This window comes from Grammomys surdaster, unplaced genomic scaffold (genome assembly GCF_004785775.1).
Source record: "Grammomys surdaster isolate TR1022 unplaced genomic scaffold, NIH_TR_1.0 126248, whole genome shotgun sequence".
In the NCBI taxonomy this organism is placed as follows: Eukaryota; Metazoa; Chordata; class Mammalia; order Rodentia; family Muridae; genus Grammomys; species Grammomys surdaster.
Genome location: NW_021621048.1, coordinates 1,431,283 through 1,451,456, shown reverse-complemented (window position 1 = coordinate 1,451,456; position 20,174 = coordinate 1,431,283). Strand labels below are relative to the sequence as shown.

The window sequence follows — 20,174 nt, the reverse complement described above, 5'->3', positions numbered from 1 at the left end:
TGGCTCCCAGCCCACCCCTAGATGACCGTGTGAGCACAAGTACAAGCACAATGCTATGGAACGCAAGTGACCCAAAGACAGGCGAGTCACGGGGGCTCTACTGTGACCATGCAGCGGATGGTGGTTTGTTCGTCACCTTCTCTCCTGTTCCCCCAGGGAAACAGGTGATCTGATAACTAGCATTCAGGCCATTAACTGCAAAACCTACACTAGGCATAGTCTCCGTTCTGTGTGGTCAAGTGTTCTTGTCCTGTATTTTTAACTATTTTTAAAAAATGCACTGAGTTTGGGTTAAAAACCAACCACCAAATGGATACCGACACCAGTCTACAGCCCAACGGCTCCCGGAGGCCAGGTGCCCCTACACCCAAATCCCTTCTCAGTACTGACAGTGAGTTGATTCTATTTTTACAATGAAAAAGCTAAGTAATATTGCATAGGAGTACCAGAAACTGCCTCAGTGGAAACAGAAACTATTTACATTAAATAAAAACCTGGCTGCAGGCTGCGTCTGTCTGCACATGTACAGCACGGTGCGATGCACACTGTGACCAACCCATGGAGACAGCTTCTGGGACTCAGGACCACAGAGTCGCACGTTTGCCACGTGAGAGGAAAGCTGAGGGCGGAGAAGAGGAAGTGAGGGGGAGGGAGGGATCTGGTTCACTTCTGGTTCCAGAGCTGATTAGACTGCCAGTCTAGTCCTTCATAGAGCCCATCGCCGCTAGTGGCACAGGTAGCCTGAATGTACCAGTTCCTGTGGCGTAGAGAGTGCAGCCCCAGCTTGTCTGTGATTTCAGCTGCATTCATGGCATTGGGGAGGTCCTGTTTGTTGGCAAACACCAAGAGAACGGCATCTCGGAGCTCATCTTCAGCTAACATCCTCATGAGCTCTTCACGGGCCTCGTTCACACGCTCTCCGTCATTGCTGTCCACTACGAAGATCAAGCCTTGGATGTTCTGGAAGTAGTGGCGCCACAGCGGCCGGATCTTGTCCTGGCCACCCACATCTCACACAGTAAAACTGATATTCTTGTATTCAACAGTCTCCACGTTGAAACCAATGGTGGGAATGGTGGTCACAATTTCGCCCAGCTTCAGTTTGTATAGAATTGTTGTCTTTCCTGCAGCATCCAGGCCCAGCATGAGAATGCGCATTTCTTTTTTGCCAAAAAGGCCCTTGAAGAGGTTTGCAAAGATATTCCCCATGCTTGTGGACAGGTGGAAGCGATACTGGCCAAAGACCTCCGCAGCGGCTGCTCCCAGCCAGGCGTTGGTTTCGCTCCCACAAGATGGCGGCACTGACCCACATTTCTGTTTTATCTGGGATAATCATGATCCTCAAATCTTATAAAGAAGCTAACTTACCCCTATACAATATCACCATGCAATTTAATCGCTTGTTTAAAAGACTGGTAAATAACTGGTGATTTAAGCTTCAATACACTCTCCAGCTAAATTAGTTTTATAAAAAGGAAAATAGCAACCACAAGATTGGTATGATATGGTCAGTTCACTGGGGATAGTACCACCCCTTGGCAGGAGGTCCTGACTTGTATAAGAAAGCAAACTGTCTGGGGATAGTAACACAGGTCTTTAATACAAGAAAAGAGGCAAGTAGATCTCTTTGAGTTGGAAAGCAACCTGATCTACATAGAGAAGTCAGGTAGGGCTACATGGTGACATAGAGGTACATTGTACAAACAAGTGCAAAGAAAGTAGGCAGAGCAAGCCATGAGAAGCAAGCTAATAAGAAATATCTCTCCATAGTCTCTGCTACAATTTCTGCCTCGAGGTCCTGCCTTGAGTTCCTACCCTGATATCCCTTAGTAATAGTGTGACCGTGAATGTGACCCTTTCTCCCCTAAATTGGTTTGGTCATGTTGTTTTATCATAGCAATAGAAACTCTAGGATATGAAATTGGCATTATGAATCACCTGGTTACAATAGCACAATTCCAGAGAGGAGATGCACCTGACAGGCAGGCTAATAAGAAGAAAGTTATTTATAAATCTTCACTGCTAAGTCCTCCTGGGCTGTTTGTTTATTTGTTTGTTTTTGTTTTCCTCAGTTCTTACTTGAAAGCATAACTTTCTATTCCTCCTTTCTATGTCAGCTTTGAATACATCTCTGAGTCTTAACCATGCTTACCCTGACACTGAACAAATGCCAAAACTGAATTGAAAAAACATAACTTCAAAGAATTCATAAATATAACTAAAATGAGAGACACTGGGAGTAAAGTGCCATCAGAGTAGATCAAACCGCTAATAAACAAAACAAAAAAGAAGCTAGTTATATTTAAACGATATTCTATGAGAATATTAAAATTGTCAAGAAAACTAGTTAAGGTAATGAGTTATGCATTTAATAGTCGTTACTGAAATTGAACAATGAAACAAAACATTAATTAAAACTACATTTCAAGAAGAAGCAAATAGAATTTATTTTATTGAAAAGTTACCTCATTTGTCATGGAATCAGAAAAAATCAAGACACTAAATGGGAATATGTGGTTTTGGAAGTCAGAAGTATACTCCACTGCTACTTCTCTCTCCAATGTACACATATATAAATTAACCAAGAAAATAAGATTTCTTATTTTCTCAAAATTTTCAACAACGAACTTCCAAACTGCAAAACAGCAAAAACAACGTTGCTTAAGTCCTGGAAAAAGTAAATGTAAATCAAGGTTTTTATACTTTGTGAAAGTCTTTTGTTATAAATGCTACAAAGAGTTATAAATGCTATAAAGATCAAACACATGAAAAATACTATCACGTCCATGAACTTTTCCTGAAAATTATCTCAGAGAGAATTTCATCAAACTATGACTTCTGGAGTAGCTATGTATTTATGTGTATCTAATACCTCAATGATAGTGGCAAAGATAGCCAAATTCACTTCTCATATTATAGTCTCTGACGTCACACAATTAACACAACAATTTGAAAACCAGGAAAGGTTTAGGGTAAATAGAAAGAAGCTATACTTGCTAATTGAATCACTGGTGTTGGACATGAAAGATATTTAAATGGATTAATGAAGAGCTTGAAGATCAAAAACATTTAAATTTACAAATATCAATACTAAAACTATATTTATTACCAATAAGAAGAAAAGTAGGCTATTTATTTACCCTAATATTGAGAGAAAACTATTAAAACAAAGTTAAAGTATTATTTTTAAAAAGTTATTAGTACAAAAATAACCATCGCAAAGAGATCATTTTCCCAAGTAACAAGAGAAATACAGGGGCAAAAGAACAGAACAAAGAGCAACAATTGTGGATGTTATGAAATGTGTTCTTAATATAAGATCAAGACTAAATGCACTAATTCTGTGAATATATATTAGCAGACTTAGCTAGCATAGTAAAGAGATGTCCAGGTGGTTAAGAAAGCAAAATTTAACATTATGCCTATGCAAAAGACATATCTAAAGTGAACTGAAAAGGGTAAAAGATGAAAGAATGAACAAAAATATACTAAGCAAGGGCAAGTAAGAAGAAATCAGGGGCCATGATTTTGATCTCAAACAAGGTTAAATTCAGGCCAGAATTAAACAATATAAAGTAGGACACTCTATGATGAGAAAGACTACAATTCACAGTGAAGATATTAGTACCTATTCACCAAATACCAGTAGCAACTTTTATAGAGCAGAGACTAAGAGATGAAAGAATAGATAGATACTAAATCCAGGCAAGGTGAGCTCATTTATCTCAGATCTAGATAGAACAAGCAGATGAATGTTAGCAAGGACACAGAAGGTCTGAAAACCCAGGCACTAGAGTCTTTAAGTCCAGAACACTTTACTTGAGAATAGACTTTGTTTTCACCTGATTATGAACATGTACAAACATGAGCACTGTGTGTTAACAGCTTCTAAAATATTCAGACATAGAAACACAAGCAACATTAGTGGACTGCAATGTGATAAATCTTCCATCAGCACTACTAATAAAAATATCATTTTCTTTATTTAAATTTTTATTGGTTATTTTATTTATTTACATTTCAAATGTTATCCTCCTTCCTGGTTTCCCCTCTGCAAACCCCCTATTCTACCCCCTCCCTCCTGCTTCTATGAGGATCCTCCCCCATCCATTTACCCACTCCCACCTCACCATGCTAGTATTCCCCTACGCTGGGGTATCAAGCCTTCACAGGACCAAGGGTCTCCCCTCTCATTGATGCCCAACAAGGCTATCGTCTGCTACATATGTGGCTGGAGCCATGGGTCCTTCCATGTGTATTCTTTGGTTGGTGGTTTAGTCTCTGGGAGCTCTGGGGAGTCTGGCTAGTTGATATTGTTGTTCTTCCTTGAGGTTGCAAACCCCTTCAGCTCCTTCAGACCTTCCCCTAACTCTTCCATGGGTCCCCATGCTCAGTCCAATAGTTGGCTGCAAAAATCCACAGCTGTCTTGGTCAGGCTCTGGCAGAGCCTCTCGGGAGACAGCTATACCAGGCTCCTGTCAGCAAGCAGGTCTTGGCATCAGCAATAGTGACTGGGTTTGATGGCTGCATATAGGATGAATCCTCAGGTGGGGCAGTTTCTAGATGGCCTTTCATTTAGTCTTTCCATTTTTATCAGAAAAAATTTCATTTTCTAAATTCCTATGTCAATGGATATGCCCTTTAAAAATCTCCAAATTTATAATAAAGAATAATAATCAGTTGATTAAAAATGATATTGTCATAAAAATGATGAGCTTGTATTTGGGGAAAGAATTTCTTGTATTTAGGAAAATCTTCCAAATAAAGCTGTCCTTAATAATTGAAGGCCAAGAAACAACTTTTCATGATAAGCACAAACCAAAGGGATTCATAACCATTATACCAGAACTGTAGATGGTACTTGAAGAAAATTTATGAACTAGAGAGAAGGATAAATATATCCATGAGGCCAGGAAATCCACTTCACTAACATAGTTAACAAGCATATGAAGATTAGGCAAATAGCAAATCTGACAAAAACAACAAAATAACAAGAATTAATATAGACCTTGTAATCATAACCCTGAATTCTGTCTCAATTCCCCAGTAAAAGACACAAACTAGCATATTAGATTAAAAACAAAACACAGCACAACCCCGAGGACCTATGTATTTGTTGCATACAAGAAAAAGAAAACATCCCATTTGTAAATACAAACACAGCCTTAGGGCGAAAGACTGAGAAAAGTTAATCCAAGTTAATGGAAATTGACAGCAAGTAGGCATAGCAATTCTAATTTCTGGCAAAATAAATCTTAAACCAAAATTAGTCAGAAGAGATTAAAATAAAATCACTACTGCATATTAAATGAGCAATCCACCAAGAGACTATTACAATTCTAAACATATATACAAATTTTATAATACAAACTCTGTGTATAAAGACAGAATACATAATAGTGGGTTATTTCACACACACACACACACACAGAAACACAATAAGGAAACAGCAGATTCTAGTGATGTTATATATCAAATGGCCTTAATAGACATCTACAGACTACTTTATCTAAACACTGCAGAATACATCTCAGCAGCACTTGTATTGTACAATGTGTTTTGATATATTTGGTCTACTCCCTAGACTCCTTCAAAATCTAACCCCCTTTCCTACCCACCCAACTTAGTATTTCTATTACTTTTATAGCCTTCAAGCCCAATTTGTTCTTCTTGTGTGTTCTTGAATGTATGACCTTCCAGTGGTACAAGGCTGACTTACCAGAGGCTACATTTTAAAGAAAACTGACACTCTCCCTCCAAGTGGCTATCACATGTCAATAGCTCCTCAAATGGGAAGTAAGACTTTATGTCCACTTTCCCACTTCCTGTTGAGCTAATACATATTGTGCATATACTGTCACAGCTGCAGTGAATTCATATGTGCAGAAGTCCTGTTGTGTCTAGAAGATACTGGGTTTTTTTGGTTGTTTTGTTTTTGTAGTTATCAAGTGCCTCTGTCTCTTAACTCCTTCTGGCTTCTCTTCCATAATGATCCCTAGTCTTAGCATAAAGGGGAGTGAAATAGACTGTTGTAGACTAAGAATTCCAATGTTTTATTCTCTGAACTTTGACCAATTGTGTATCTATGTATTAATCACTATTTACTGCAAATAGATACTTCTCTGATGAGGGTTGAAAATGCACTAGTCTATCTATAAAAACAATAAATCAGTAAGAGTCAAATATATCCCTTCAGCAAAATAATAGTTGTATTTTCTTCCTTAGGCCTATGATCTATCTAGCCGCTGGTTCTTGGCATAATAATAGTGCCAGATATGGGATTTACTTTGTAAAGAGGACCTACTTCTAAAGAAAAAATGGTTGGCTACTCCACTGATGTCCATGATTTTCGTGTAGTAGTTGCATGTCTTCCCAGGACAGTGACTACTGTAGTTTAAAGCATAGTAGTTGCCTGCATTCTGGAAGATAGCCAGTGGTATGTAGGTTAGTGCCACCTTGATGTCTTCAAGATCTATGCCTCAAGCATATGACATCTTCTCTTACTATCATGTTCGCGAGCGTGTGTGTGTGTCTGTGTGTGTGTGTGTGTGTGTGTGTGTGTGTGTAAGAGAGACAGAGAGAGAGAACTATAATAGTAAGTAGAATTACGCAATATTTTTGAAAGGTCTTTAGTATGACTGACCCCTACTAGTATTCCCTTCTCTTACCTTACTCTCCCATTCCCCACCATCATATAGCCAGTTCTGTTCCACTTAACTCATTATAGTACTGCATTCTATCTCCTCTTTCTTGAAAGCCTCCTCATTTTGCCCTTCACTAATGCCATGACCTCTGTGTTACTCCAAATGAAACACACATATCTGAAGATTCAATATTCAAAGCTAAAGCCCACAAGAGAAAGACACATATGACCTTTGTCTTCCTGGATCTGGATTAACTCACTCTGAATGTTTCCAGCTCCATGTATTTATTTGTGATTATCATAATTTTTGTTTTTCTTTATAGCAGAATAATATGTCACGTGTAAATATATTGCATTTTCATTATGCAGTCATCAGTTGTATGACATCTAAATGGTTTCTATATTCTAGCTATGGTGAGTAATAGCAGGAATGAACATGGATGAGCAGGTATCTCTAGTGTCACATATAGAATTATTTGGGTATATGCCTAGAAGTTGTATCATAAAGTAGATATATTTGTAGCTTTTGACAAACCTCTACACAAGTGGTTCTCAACCTTCCTAATGCTGTGACCCTTTAGTATAGTTCTTTATGTTGTGGTAACCCTCAACTACAAAATTATTTGTATTGTTACTTCATAACTGTAATTTTGCTACTTTTATGAATCACAGTGTAAATATCTGTGTTTTCAAATGGTCCTAGGAGACCCCTGTGAAATGGTTCTTCAACTCTTCAAAGGGGTCATGACTCACAGGTTGAGAGCTACTTCTCTATACTGGTTGCCACAGTGGCTGTAGAAATTCACACACTCTCAGGAGTTTACTTCCATAATAAATGTTCCCCTTTGCTTTCAGATTTTTGTTTTGTTTTTAAATATTATCCATTTGGACTAGAAAAATATGAAATCAGTTTCCCTTTCCTTGATGGAAACATTATTTAAAATGTTTCTCCGCCATTTATATCTCACTGTTTGAGATGATTCTGTCTAGTTCTATGCCTCCTCTTTTAAAAAAATATGCATTATTTTATTCCTTGATGTTTAGAAGTTTTGTTCTTTGAATATTCTAAATATTAGTGTTCTGACAGAAGACCAGCTGAGAAAGGTATTTTTCCCATTCTGTAGGAAGTCTTTTGCCCAAATGATAATATCCTTTGCTGTACAGATACTTTTTTGTTGCATGGTGGCCCATTTATTAATTGTTGGTTTAAAGTCTGCACCATAAAGCATCCTCTTCCAAAAGTCTTTTCCAGTATCAAGGGGTTCGGGTCTTTCCCATCAGTAAGTTTCCGGGTGTCAAGTCTTGTGTTAAGGTCCTCAACAATTTGGAGTTGAGTTTCATAAAAGGTAAAAGATGAAGACTGAGCTTATTCTTCTACAAGAAACTATTCAGTTTGACAAGCACCATGTATTGAAGATGATGAGTCTTTTCTCCAGTGTGTATTATTGGCCTATTTGTCAAAAACAGGGTGCCTGTAGGAATTTGTGTTTATATGTAGATCTTCAAATCTATTTCACTGACCAATGAATGTTTTTAGGCCAGGACCATGCTGTTTTTATTATTATAATTCTGTAGAAAATTTGAAATTTCTGCTAATGAATCAGCAGCAGCACTTAATATTGGTCAGACTTGCTGTGCCTTTCCTAGGTCTTTTTTACTCCCATGTAAAAGTTAAGATTATGATTTTTTTCAATATCTATAAAGATTTGCATTGAAAGTTTTAAGAGGATTGGCATTGAATCTATAGATTTCTTGTGGCTATTTTTATAAAAATTAATTCAAACAATTGAGCTTTTTATTCGGTGTCTTAAGATATTCATTGTTTCATTCACTTTTTTGGTTAGCTTTATTTTAAGATATTTTTCAGGTTATTGCAGACATTATAAAATACATTTTAGCAAATATAAGAAGTGAAATGATTTCGTATGCCATATCTGCTAGCACAAAGTAACAAAGTTAGATTTCAATATCAAAAGAAAGTGTATAACATAAATGAATTGAGAGGAGAGATTAAACAGCTCTGAGGTGAATAAGGAATGGGGTGGTAAAGAAAGGTCAGAAGGGAATTTACACTAAATCACTGAATGAATTTGAAAATACACGCTCTCATATTCTTTAAAATACAATGAAAGAAGTTCAAAAGGAGTTCTGTTTTGTAAACCCACAGCCCTAGTTCCAGACCTACAGTTCTTCTAATTCTTCTTTGTGAGCCACCTTTGACAGGTAAGTCACTACTTACTTTTCTTATTCTAATCCATCCCTTATACCTTTCTGTGACTATCTCCATACACATATGTTCATATCCATATTGGAATTCCAATCCATATTGGAAGCCATTTTTACCTGGTTCCATTACATAGCTCATCTTCCAGCTTGATGCAGCCCCGTTCAGGTCATACAGCTCCTTCACTGGCCCAAATCTATAAAAAGCCAGATTACCATATTAGGTATACTACCAAAGGGAAAAAAATCTACATTCCCAGGTCAAATTGCCAAAAAAACAAAAGCAATACGGATGCCCCAAACAGCAAATACCACATCAAATCCACTAGATCTACAGATGTGGATGAGCCCAGGACAATCAACCTTTATCTAAGAATCCAAAAAATTGAAAGTAAAACACAAACACATCACAGAAGTCCAAGAGGATAATAATAAAGGCTTGAGTGATGTCTAAGAAAATTATGAAATGAGGAAGATACTTCAGGATGTGAAAAAGGAACTCAACAAAAAGAAACATTAAGGTAAACAAAAACTGAAATGATGATGGAATGGAAAAACTAAATATCTGAATTAGAAAACTCAAGGGAAAGCCTTACAAGTGGCGTGAAGTAAGTAAAAAGTAGACTATCAAGACGTGAAGATACAGCAGAGGATCAAGACAAAATATACAAAAACAAACAAAAAATTAAAAAGAATAAAAAAGAAGAAACATGTAGGAAATGTGAAACATCATCAAAAGAACAAATCTTTAAATTATTGCCATAGCTGAAGACTAAATCTTTACCTTCCCCTAAACTAAGGAAAGACATACTCCACAGATACAGGAAGCACACAGAACTCCAGCTAGAGAAGACCAGAAAAAAACTTTCCATAGCATATCATAGTTAAAACACTAAATATACAGAAGAAAAATATGGAATACTGCGAGAGAAAAAGTATAAGTCCTATATAAAGGGAAGCCTATCAGAATATCATAAAAGGCACAGTAATGCAATTAAAAACAGAGAGCAACACAAAATAATAATAGTAGGAGATTTCTACACTCCACTTTTTCTGACAGGTCATTTGAATAAAAAATAAGCAGGGCTTTTTCTGAGTGAAGATGGAAGAGGTGCAGGTTCTAGTGCCACATGGCTGAGGCCATCTTATGGGCCTAATAGTAACCATTTTGGCCAAAGATGTACTGCTGAGCCAGAAGGTTGTGGTCATGTTCTGAGAGTAACACCAGGAATTTCTACAGAAGCAAGTTAAAATGTTTGGCCTTTCTGTAAAAGCAGATAACAGCCTTTCTCTGGTGGCTATTCCTGATTGTCAATTTGACTATATCTGGAATGAACTACAATCCAGAATTGGAAGGCCTACCTGTGATCCTGATCTTGAGGCATAGTGGCTATAAAATGCTTAGGCCCAGGCAATATAGTACATGCCTTTAATCCCAGGAGACTAAGGCAAGTCCCAGATTCAGGCATGTTGGTACACACCTTTAATCTGGGCCACACCTTCTGTTGGAGACCTACATAAAGACATTGGAAGAACGAAGGCTCACTCTTCTTTGCCAGCTTGCTTTGTGGGACTGAACAACTGCTAGATCCTTGCACTTCCACTCACAGCTGCTGCTGAACATTGTTGGGTCAACAATAGACTGTAAGTCATCAACAAATTCCCATACTATATAGACACTACCCATAAGTTCTATGACTCTAGAGAATCCTGACTAATACACCTTCCTAATGCCCCCTACCACTTTCTGACTGAATTGCATCTTCTGTATGTACAGCATGCTACAGGACAGAGCAAGGCCGGGCAGCCCTTGAACATCTTGAGACCTTTAATGGGGCCCCTCCACCCTATAATGCAAGAACGCAGATGGCGAAGTGCTGCCCACAAGGTTATGCAGCTGGAGCCTACCAGAAAGTTTGATTACCTGGATCATCTAGCTTATGAAGTGGACTGGAAAGTATAGCCACCCTGTAGTGACGACTACCCTGGAAGAAAAGCAACTCCACCATTCCTAGCACATTTTTTAAGAATTCTATTTGATAGCTTCTCATCTAGGATGTTACTGTTGGAATGGGTATGGGTTTCACAGAAGCCTTCCTTCCATCTTCCTTTTTTGCAACTGTGCATCACAGTTTATAGGAAGAAAGAACACAGATCACAGGCTTCCACGTGGTTTCTGACCACAGCACGGAATACAAACACAGCCTCAAGCTATAGTAGGACCAGGGACCCAGACACAATCCTTGGAGGCTGCCTGGACAATGGGCATCAACATGGCCTCAGGTAGCAATACAGGTCATTCAATGTGGCCTAGCAGTAGCATGGCCCACAAACATTAACATGGCTAGAGGCTGCAGCACAGACCATGGACAGCCACATGGTCCTTGGTGGTAACATGGGTGACAGATAACATCCCAGATTCTAGCTGTTTCAGGAGCACTGACTTCATGACCCATAGACCATGGGTCTCAACATGGCCTTGAGTGACTACATGGGCCACTCACATCCACATGTCCCCCAGGCAGCCTAGCCCAAATATATCACCAAGTATTCAGTCAGCAACACAGACTGCAAAAGTCCACATGAATCTCTAGCATTATCATGATCTGGGGCAGCAGCATGAACCACAAATACCAGCATGGCCTTCAGTGGCATCACGGACCACAGTGGTCTTCAAGGAGGTCCAATCCAGTGAGTGAACCGTTTCTCATCTGAGGGCCTCCATGGAGCCAGCATGATACAGTGGTCAGGTGTCATGGGTTAGGGGGAGCTGAATCTGTGTCTGGATAAGCTCCAGCCTGCTGCACACCACCCCATAGATCCTACTTGGCAATAACAACTTGTCGACCTTAGCCTTCTCTCATACCTGTCACAGCCTGCACATCTCCAGTTCTGCCTCTCTCCACAGCACGTGTACCACTCTATTTTTCTTTCTCACCTCTTTATCACACACTTGTTCAGCATAGTAGCAACAACTACACGTGCCGTAAGGAGGGGAAGCCTTAAACTCTTTGTTTTAAAGAAAAAAATATAAATTAAGTAAAATGACAATAAGTATATATATAAAAATATAGTTTTTATTGTTCAGTAACATTTGCAATTAAGCCTTTTTAGATGCCATTGGCATTGTTTCTACATATCTACTGTTACAGATCTGTAGAAACAAGGCTCTGTGAGCTATATGGCCAAAGAAACACAGTTCCCAGTGATTTATTAGAGGAAATGTACTATTTTATTTTATTTTATTTTATTTTATTTTATTTTATTTTATTTTATTTTATTTTATTTTATACATGAGTGTTTTGCCTGCATGTATATATGTGCACCATTTGTGTCTCTGCTGCCATAGAGGCCAGAATAGGGTGTGATAGCCTCTGGAACCAAAGAGAAACAGTTGTGTGCCACCATGTAGGTGTTAGAACTGGAACTCAGGTCCCCTGTAAGAGTAGCAAGTGCTTTTAACCCAAGTCATCCCTCCATCCCTAGAGTTATTTTAACATTTATCTTTTCAATAAAATTCAGTCGTTCCTAGGAACCTCGTGAATTCATGTAACACTCTAACTTACTAAAACCGTGTCTTTTGGTTAGATGTAGAATGTATTCTTTCTTCATATATTGATATTTGATATACTGATATTTCTATTTAAGAATAACTTTGGAATACAAAGGCAATTCGTTAATATTTCCATATTGTTACTAGAGATGTAAGTAGGTTTCATAGATTCAAATGAGGATATGGTGAGTGATGCATCGGGTAATACTTTGAACTACATCACTCCTATATGAATTGACCTTTTGATGTCTTGGCTTGCTAATTTTCCTTAAACATTCATTGTTAGATTATCCAGCAAGGCATCATTACCATCCTGATTGCCAGCCTTTCCAATATGGTATTTACATTTCATTTCTCTTGCAGATGTAGAAAGCAGGAGGTCCTCTGTGAAGAAAGTACTGGCTGCATTACTGGCCCTTTTCCCTTAAATATCTGTGACACTCTTCCACTTAAAAGATTTGCCAAAAAATTATAAAAATATAAAATAAGCAGCAATTGTATAATTTTATTCAGATTTCATAGTAAGAAAGATGTGGATATAGCTTTTAATTGATTTAATCTTTTCCTCTAATATTGACACAATAGGAATAAGCTGTCATCTAAGACTAACAGGAAATACATTCATGTTTACATTCACAATATAAAAAAGTACAAGTGTATACATGACATAATTACACGCACACACACACACACACTTCTTTAAAAATGGTGTGAAAAAGTAATGTCTTTTCAGAGCTCACAATAGCAAATAGATTTACTTCATACTAATCCAAGATTTTAGCTTTGTGGTGGATTAGATTATTTTCTATTCATATTTCTTGCCCAGTGCATTAAAAGAGAAAAAAATCAAACTAATTTTCTCAGCCACAAAGCCTGGCCCTAGTCAACCTATTTCAGGTTGTGGAAAAGCTGAATAGGAAAGACATGAATAAAATTTTGAGCACTTTCCTAGGACTATAAAATTCTTAATAGAATGCAGATTCTTTTCTTGAGGCAAGTATTCTTATGTGTAGGTGTGATGAAATTCACATGCATAAAATGTCTGTAAATAGAGTTGTATAGACCTCAATATGTACATTTTAAGATGCAGTTTCGATATGGTCAAGAGTAATTCTCTCTATCATACACTCTTATTATATCTGAAACCATTATGTGCCTTTAGCACTTGGTTAATCTGTAGCTTAAATTTTGCATCAGCCAGGTGTCCTCCTAAGGTTCACATAAAAATTGAACCTCGTTTAAGTGTGAAATAATCCTGTTGCTTCTATCTGAAAATGAATGACCCCAGGATTAGATCAGATAAAACACACTCAAGCTAAAGTGCATAAGGTGGATTATGCAAGAAAAGAGGATTTAGGGAAGAAAGGATCCACAACTTTTTGTTAACACAGAGAATGGCAGCTTTTGTAAGCAACATTTGTGGAAACTCAACTGGAGCTTTAGAAGCTCTGCCTTTGTTGTGTGTTTCTCTGCATACATTTGCTTTGTAGTTAGGCATGCTAACTTCGGAAGCCATGCTGGGCTGGGACTCACGCTCATTTTGCCTAATGAAAGGCTGAGGATGTACTTTTACTCATATGTTCTTATTCTGTCTCCTTTGAAGTTTATTAAGCTCTCCTGCAAGACCTGAAGTTCATTTGGTTGTTATTATCATGACCACAAATTAAGTATCTGTTCCCTGGGGAGTGATAAGCTTCAGTATAAGCTATACTTGCTATAACATTTACTTAATTACTAACATACTGCTCCTTACTCTTAAGATATAAAACATAAGGCACCTATAAATGTCTATGTCTATTAAGGTACATCTTGAGCTTAATGATATACTTGTGTGATTATTAATGAACTTCTCAAAGTTACAAATTTATGTGTAAACCTATATGCATGTACCTATTAATATAGATAATGAGAGAGAATTAATAGTTATATAGGCAAGAATAGGTAAGAGATGATTTAAACATCATAGCAATGTTTTCCATGTTTCATAATTCTATGCACCTTTCTGAGCTACAGTTTTTCCATTATTTTAAGGAACAGTCTTTCATCCAGGACCTGCCAGGTATCATGCTGAAATAACATTAAATTCTCATATTTGGCATGTTTAGGTCTAATGTCTCTAATATATCAGTCTTTTAAGTGGGGAGAGTAAAATAGAATTTTTACTCTGTTGATCCCAGTTTGTAATACAGCGACTTGGAGAATATCTGGGAGAATATCTATTTATCAAGTAATTAAAGTCTATCCCACTCAGTCACCTTTATCGTATTAAAATTAAGTTGTTGCCCAGCTATGCATTTTCTTATCTAACAAATTCCTAAGTATTAGATATCAGTATTAGATAACAGATAGTACTTCTGATATGTGTTCTTTCAACTGTTTTTAATAATATTGTAGTTAAAAGAGATAATAAAATAGATATTTCCAAAAATACAGGCAGTGATTGAGATCCGTGTATACAAACTACTTAAGAAAAATGTTGTAGTACAAGTGATTGATCCTATGGTCTCATGTATGTTAGGCAATCAATCTATAGAGCTATAGCCTTTGATAGAAAAATCTCTTATTACAACAGAAGTTTCAATAAGAGCCTGCATTTATTAAAATGCTGATGTGTTCAAATTTTATTTTGTTATAATTTGTCACTGTAAAAAAATTAAATATTTGCCTTCCAGAAAATTATTGTATGTTCATACATTGGAAGAGAAATTACTGTACTACATGTAGAATAAAATATGACTCAAAAATCTAATGAAATATATAAATACTGCAAAACAACCCTCCTGACCATCACAAATATATAATTTTTACCAAGATAATATTTTATTATTATATGCATTATATCACTTACCTTAAATGCCTTAACAGTTGAATTATAATTAAGACTAACAAATTAAGATATTAGAGGATGATAACAAATAATTCCTTAAAAGGTAATTACTTATTACAATAGTATTCATTAGGTTAAGAAGTAATATATTTTTCAGAGGCATGTGGCAATCTAATTGTTCATGTATTGACTAGAAGATTCCTAAATATGTGATACAAAGTTATAGAAAATAAAACCTGAGTTTGAGTCTCAGAGTTCATATGGTAGAGGGAGAGAAGTGTTATGTGGGGATTCACAGAGGTGACATGGAAGTACAGGAGAGAAGACAAGCACCTTCAGAAGTGGATTTTTTCTTTAATCAGCTGAAAAGCCGAAGTCTCTCTGTGGAAGTGAGACTGTGTGTGCCCTGCCAAGTGCTGTGGAATGCTTGCTTGTTTGTTCAGTTAGTTGGTTGGTTTTGTTTTTCATTTTATTCTTCTTTTGTGTTTTACATCCCAACCACAATTTCCCTTTTGGTCTCCCCTGCCAACCTCCCCTGCCCCACGTAGGTGCCCACTGATCCTTGATTTCCCTTCAGAAAAGGGCAGGCCTCCCAGGGATATGAACCAAACATGGCATATCAAGTAGCAGTAAAACTAGGCACCTCCCCTCAGATTAAGTCTGGAAGAGGCAACTGGGTAAGGGGACAAGGGTCCCAACAGTAGAAATCCCTGAAAAACACATAACAAAACTACACAACATATGCAGAAGGCCTAGGTCAGTCCCATGCAAGCAACTTGTGGATTTTCTTGTGATGCCCTTGACTCCTCTGACTCTTACAATCCTTCTTCCTCTTCTTCCACAGATTTCACTGAGCTCCACTTAATAATTGGCTGTGGGATTCTGCATCTGTTTCCATCAGTTGCTGGATTAAGCCTCTCTGATGACAACTGGGCTAAGCTCTAATGAATATAGTAGAATATCATTAGGACTCATATCATTGATTTTTGTTATATATATTGCCATGTTTGGTTCTATTCCACATCTCTGGGTTATCCAATCTCTGATTCCTGGCCCTGAAGTTAGCATCTGGCTTGGGTTTCCACTCATAGCATGGGTCTCAAGTTGGACCAGACATTGGTTAGACATTCCCACAACTTCTCTGCCACCTTTACCCGGACACATCCTGTAGTCAAGAGAAATGGTGGGTTGACAGTTTTGTGGCTGGGTTGGTAACCCAATCCCTCCACTGGAAGTCTTTCCGGGGTTAGAGGAGATGGCTGGTTAGGGCTCTATCCCCCATTACTAGCTATGGACACTCTCTTAGATTCCTGTGAGTTTCCATTGTAATAAATTTCTAGCTTATCCCAGTGTTTTTTAGGATGGAAAAGGGGGAACTTTGGAGAAGGAAGGGTCCACCTGCAAGTCAGTACCCTGCAGTCTGGAAGTGGTAGATACTAGTTTATTTGTGAGTAGATACCCTTATGAGAAGTTCCGATGGGTGTTATCAGTCAACTTTCCTGCCAAGAGCTTTCTATCCACTTGAGGTTTTAGTTGGAATTAACCCTCTGACATGACTGTTTCAAGTTGTCCTTTGATATCCACACATATGCTATGGTATATACACACAATATACATATACATAGGCATGGATATGCACACATTGATACAAAATGATTGAATGAATGAATGAATATTGAAAAATATTTAAAACAGATCCTGTACCAAAAAGAAGTTAGAAAATATTTTGAACTGAATGACAATAAAAATACAACATATCAAAATGTATAAGATGAAGATAAATTTATTTTACTAAATATATACTTTATTTGAAAATAAAAAATATTCTCAACCAGTAACTTCAGTTCTTTTAATATAAAAGAGAAAAGAAACATTCTCCCAAAGATAACACATGAATTAAAATAAAATAGATCAAAAAAGAAATCAATGAAGCGAGTAGCAGAAAATCAAGAGGAAATCAATATGACCAGAAGCTGCTTCAACCTAGAATGATCATAACAAATGAAAGAAGACATAAATTATAGAAGTTAATGGGTAAAAACACCATTTAAAAGTCTAAAATGTCAAGATGATCGCAGAATACTGTGAATAACTTTTGGCAATACGGCTGACAAGTAAAATGGAAGTACCACAGATACCATTGTGCACAATGGTTCTGCATGCCTGAAGAGTGGGAACAATTCTCTACTAATTTTATGAGATCAATGGTACTTTGAAATTAAAATAAACAAAAAACAAAACAAAAAAATCAGTAACAAACAGCAAGAGCAACAACAGCAAAAACCCTACTTGTATCTTTCTTGAATATGGATCAAAATTTTTAAAAAATGAAGTCCAAAAATACATAGGAATATTTTTGATATATGACCAACTGAAGTTTACACAAGGAACGGTCTAACGTTTAAAATTAGATCTATACATTTCATTATATTAACAGAGAAAATGGTAGAAGCCATATTATCGATTTTAATGAGTGCTCAGAATATATTTCACATAATATCCCTCATAAGCTTAAGTTAAAGACACAATAAAAGAGGAATGAAAAGAAACTCAACCCAGAAGAAAAATAAAAATTACAGTTAACCTCACATTTAATGGTGAAGTAGTATATGCTTTTAATCTGAATTCAAAAATTATTGACATTAATTTTTATCTCTCTTTTTTAAACTATTGAACTAGGTTTAAAGCAAAGGATCAGGAAAAATAAGTCAATAAATAAATAAAAATTATCTGGATTCAGAAAGGGAAAGTAGCTCGATTTACATATCAGACAATGATTCTCTCTGTAGGCACTTCACTATAACATACAGAAAAGAAACTACTTAAAGTGATCAGTCAATTTTTTTTCAAAAAGATGAAAATGTGGAATGCATAAGGTATTGAGTGTCAGGCTGAGGGTAGTCTCAGTGGTAGCAAGCTCAAATCCTTGGGTTGAATGACCAGCACTACAAAGAAAAAGACAATAATTTTTCCTCCATATTAAAAATTGCCATTAAAATAATACTATTTAATAATATAGAATATATAACATTCAGTAATTAATATTACAAAAGCTACAAAATACTGAAAATACTTTTGAGAAGTGAAAAATCTAAATGAAGAGAAAAACACAGATCATAGATCAAAATACTCATGTTTTACTAGAATGTTGATTTTTAAGGGCCTGGAAGATAGTACAATAGTGAGGAGTATTTTCTGCTCTTACAGAGTATCCAGGTTTGTTAGACAGCATCCACATAATAGCTAATAAAACATCTATAACTCCAGTTATAAGGGAATCTTACACCATCTTTTAGCCTATGTGGACACTAGGTACTCACATTGTATACATAGGCACATGCAGGCAAATACTCATACAAGTAAAATGAATATGAATAAGTTTTTTTAGATGTTGACTGGTGCTTGAGAAATGGCTGAGTGCTTAAGATCCCTTATCACTTTTTTCCAGCATCTGTGTGCAGGTTTATAAATATCTGAAACTCCATGTCTAAAGGATCCAAAATTATCTTCTGGCCTCCATGGACACTGCACGTATATGTACACAGACATGCACCCAGTTGAAAACACCCATAAACATATCATACAAAGAAATAACTTTTAAAAGGTGTTGGCTGTAGGTTTAATGAAACTCCTGAGAGAGAAAAATCCAAGAATTGTTTTAGGAGAACAAGATTTTAAAGCTCTTATAAGAGAGAAAATAATAATAGATAAAAGATTGTTAAAAACAAAAACAAAATTTGAGCAGCAACATTCCCCAATTTTAGGTCTACAGTAAATCTGTTTCCCTGTCAAAACATTTAGGCAAATATACATAAAAACAGAAAGAGACAAATGAAAGATAGCTCTACACAGATATCACCATTTTAATTTCAACTCAGGCACAAAAACAACGTAGAAGAGAAAGATGCATATTTTTCTTCATTAAAATGGACTTACCAAATTTTCAGAAACAGAGTTTAACTCAAATCAATATTTCATATTATATGGAAAATTCAATACAAGTGAATAACAGACTTTCATATATGATCTAAAATTATAAAACCAGGAAGAGAAAAATGGGATAAAATATAGCATTGAGTAAGAATTTTTAGATAAAGCACTAAAGTGCTTGTAGACATAAAGCAAGTCTTAACAAGTTGCATTTATCGGTATTAGTAACATTTGTTTTTAAAATGTACTAAGAGGGATAAAAATGTAAGTCCTTCACTGCCTGGAGGAAAATATTTGAAAAAAACGTCAGTATGCTTAGTAATGACCTTGTTTCTAGAATACAAAAAGAGACATTAAATTTTAATCATAATTAAAAAACTGTATGAAAGTGATCATGATATACCAATCGGAGCAACACTTAAAAATACCTAGATAGTAATAACGGTCAGGAAAAGGAGTTCAATGTCATTGTTCTTCAGAGAAATGTATCTTAAAACCACAACAAAGCAATAGTCAATATCTGCCATCACACAAAGCAACACATTCAATATCTGCCATCACACAAGGCAGCATTCAGTATCTCACATCACACCAAACACTGATGGAATAGTAGAATTTGAAATTGTACAGTACATTGGAATATAACTGTACACTTTCCCAAATAGTTAAATGTACATTTATTTATGTTCATATATGAACAGAAAAACTGGAGTAACTACAGAAACCAGGAATGTGATACAGGACCATGAAGGGGACTAGTTACAGACAGGCAAGTAGCATGATACAGGTAATATAAAGAGGGAAATGGAGAGGAAACCTTAAGTTGAGGAAAGAGAAAGGATTACAAACACTGAGGATGCTTGAAAAAGATATGGTCATTATTTATGTACACATAAAATCACATAAAAGTGTGTGTGTATGTGTTATGTAGTTTAAATGAAGTTATGCCTCTTGGAGGGATAGTCTTTCTTTTTAAAGCCATAGACTAAGAATATCAG

The 20,174-nt window shown here is 36.4% G+C and overlaps 1 pseudogene; it reads right to left on the bottom strand.

Moving 5' to 3' along the window:
• Positions 1 to 663: 663 nt before the first annotated feature.
• LOC114613601 lies at positions 664 to 1,251 on the bottom strand (annotated as a pseudogene).
• Between the last annotated feature and the right edge of the window lie 18,923 nt (positions 1,252 to 20,174).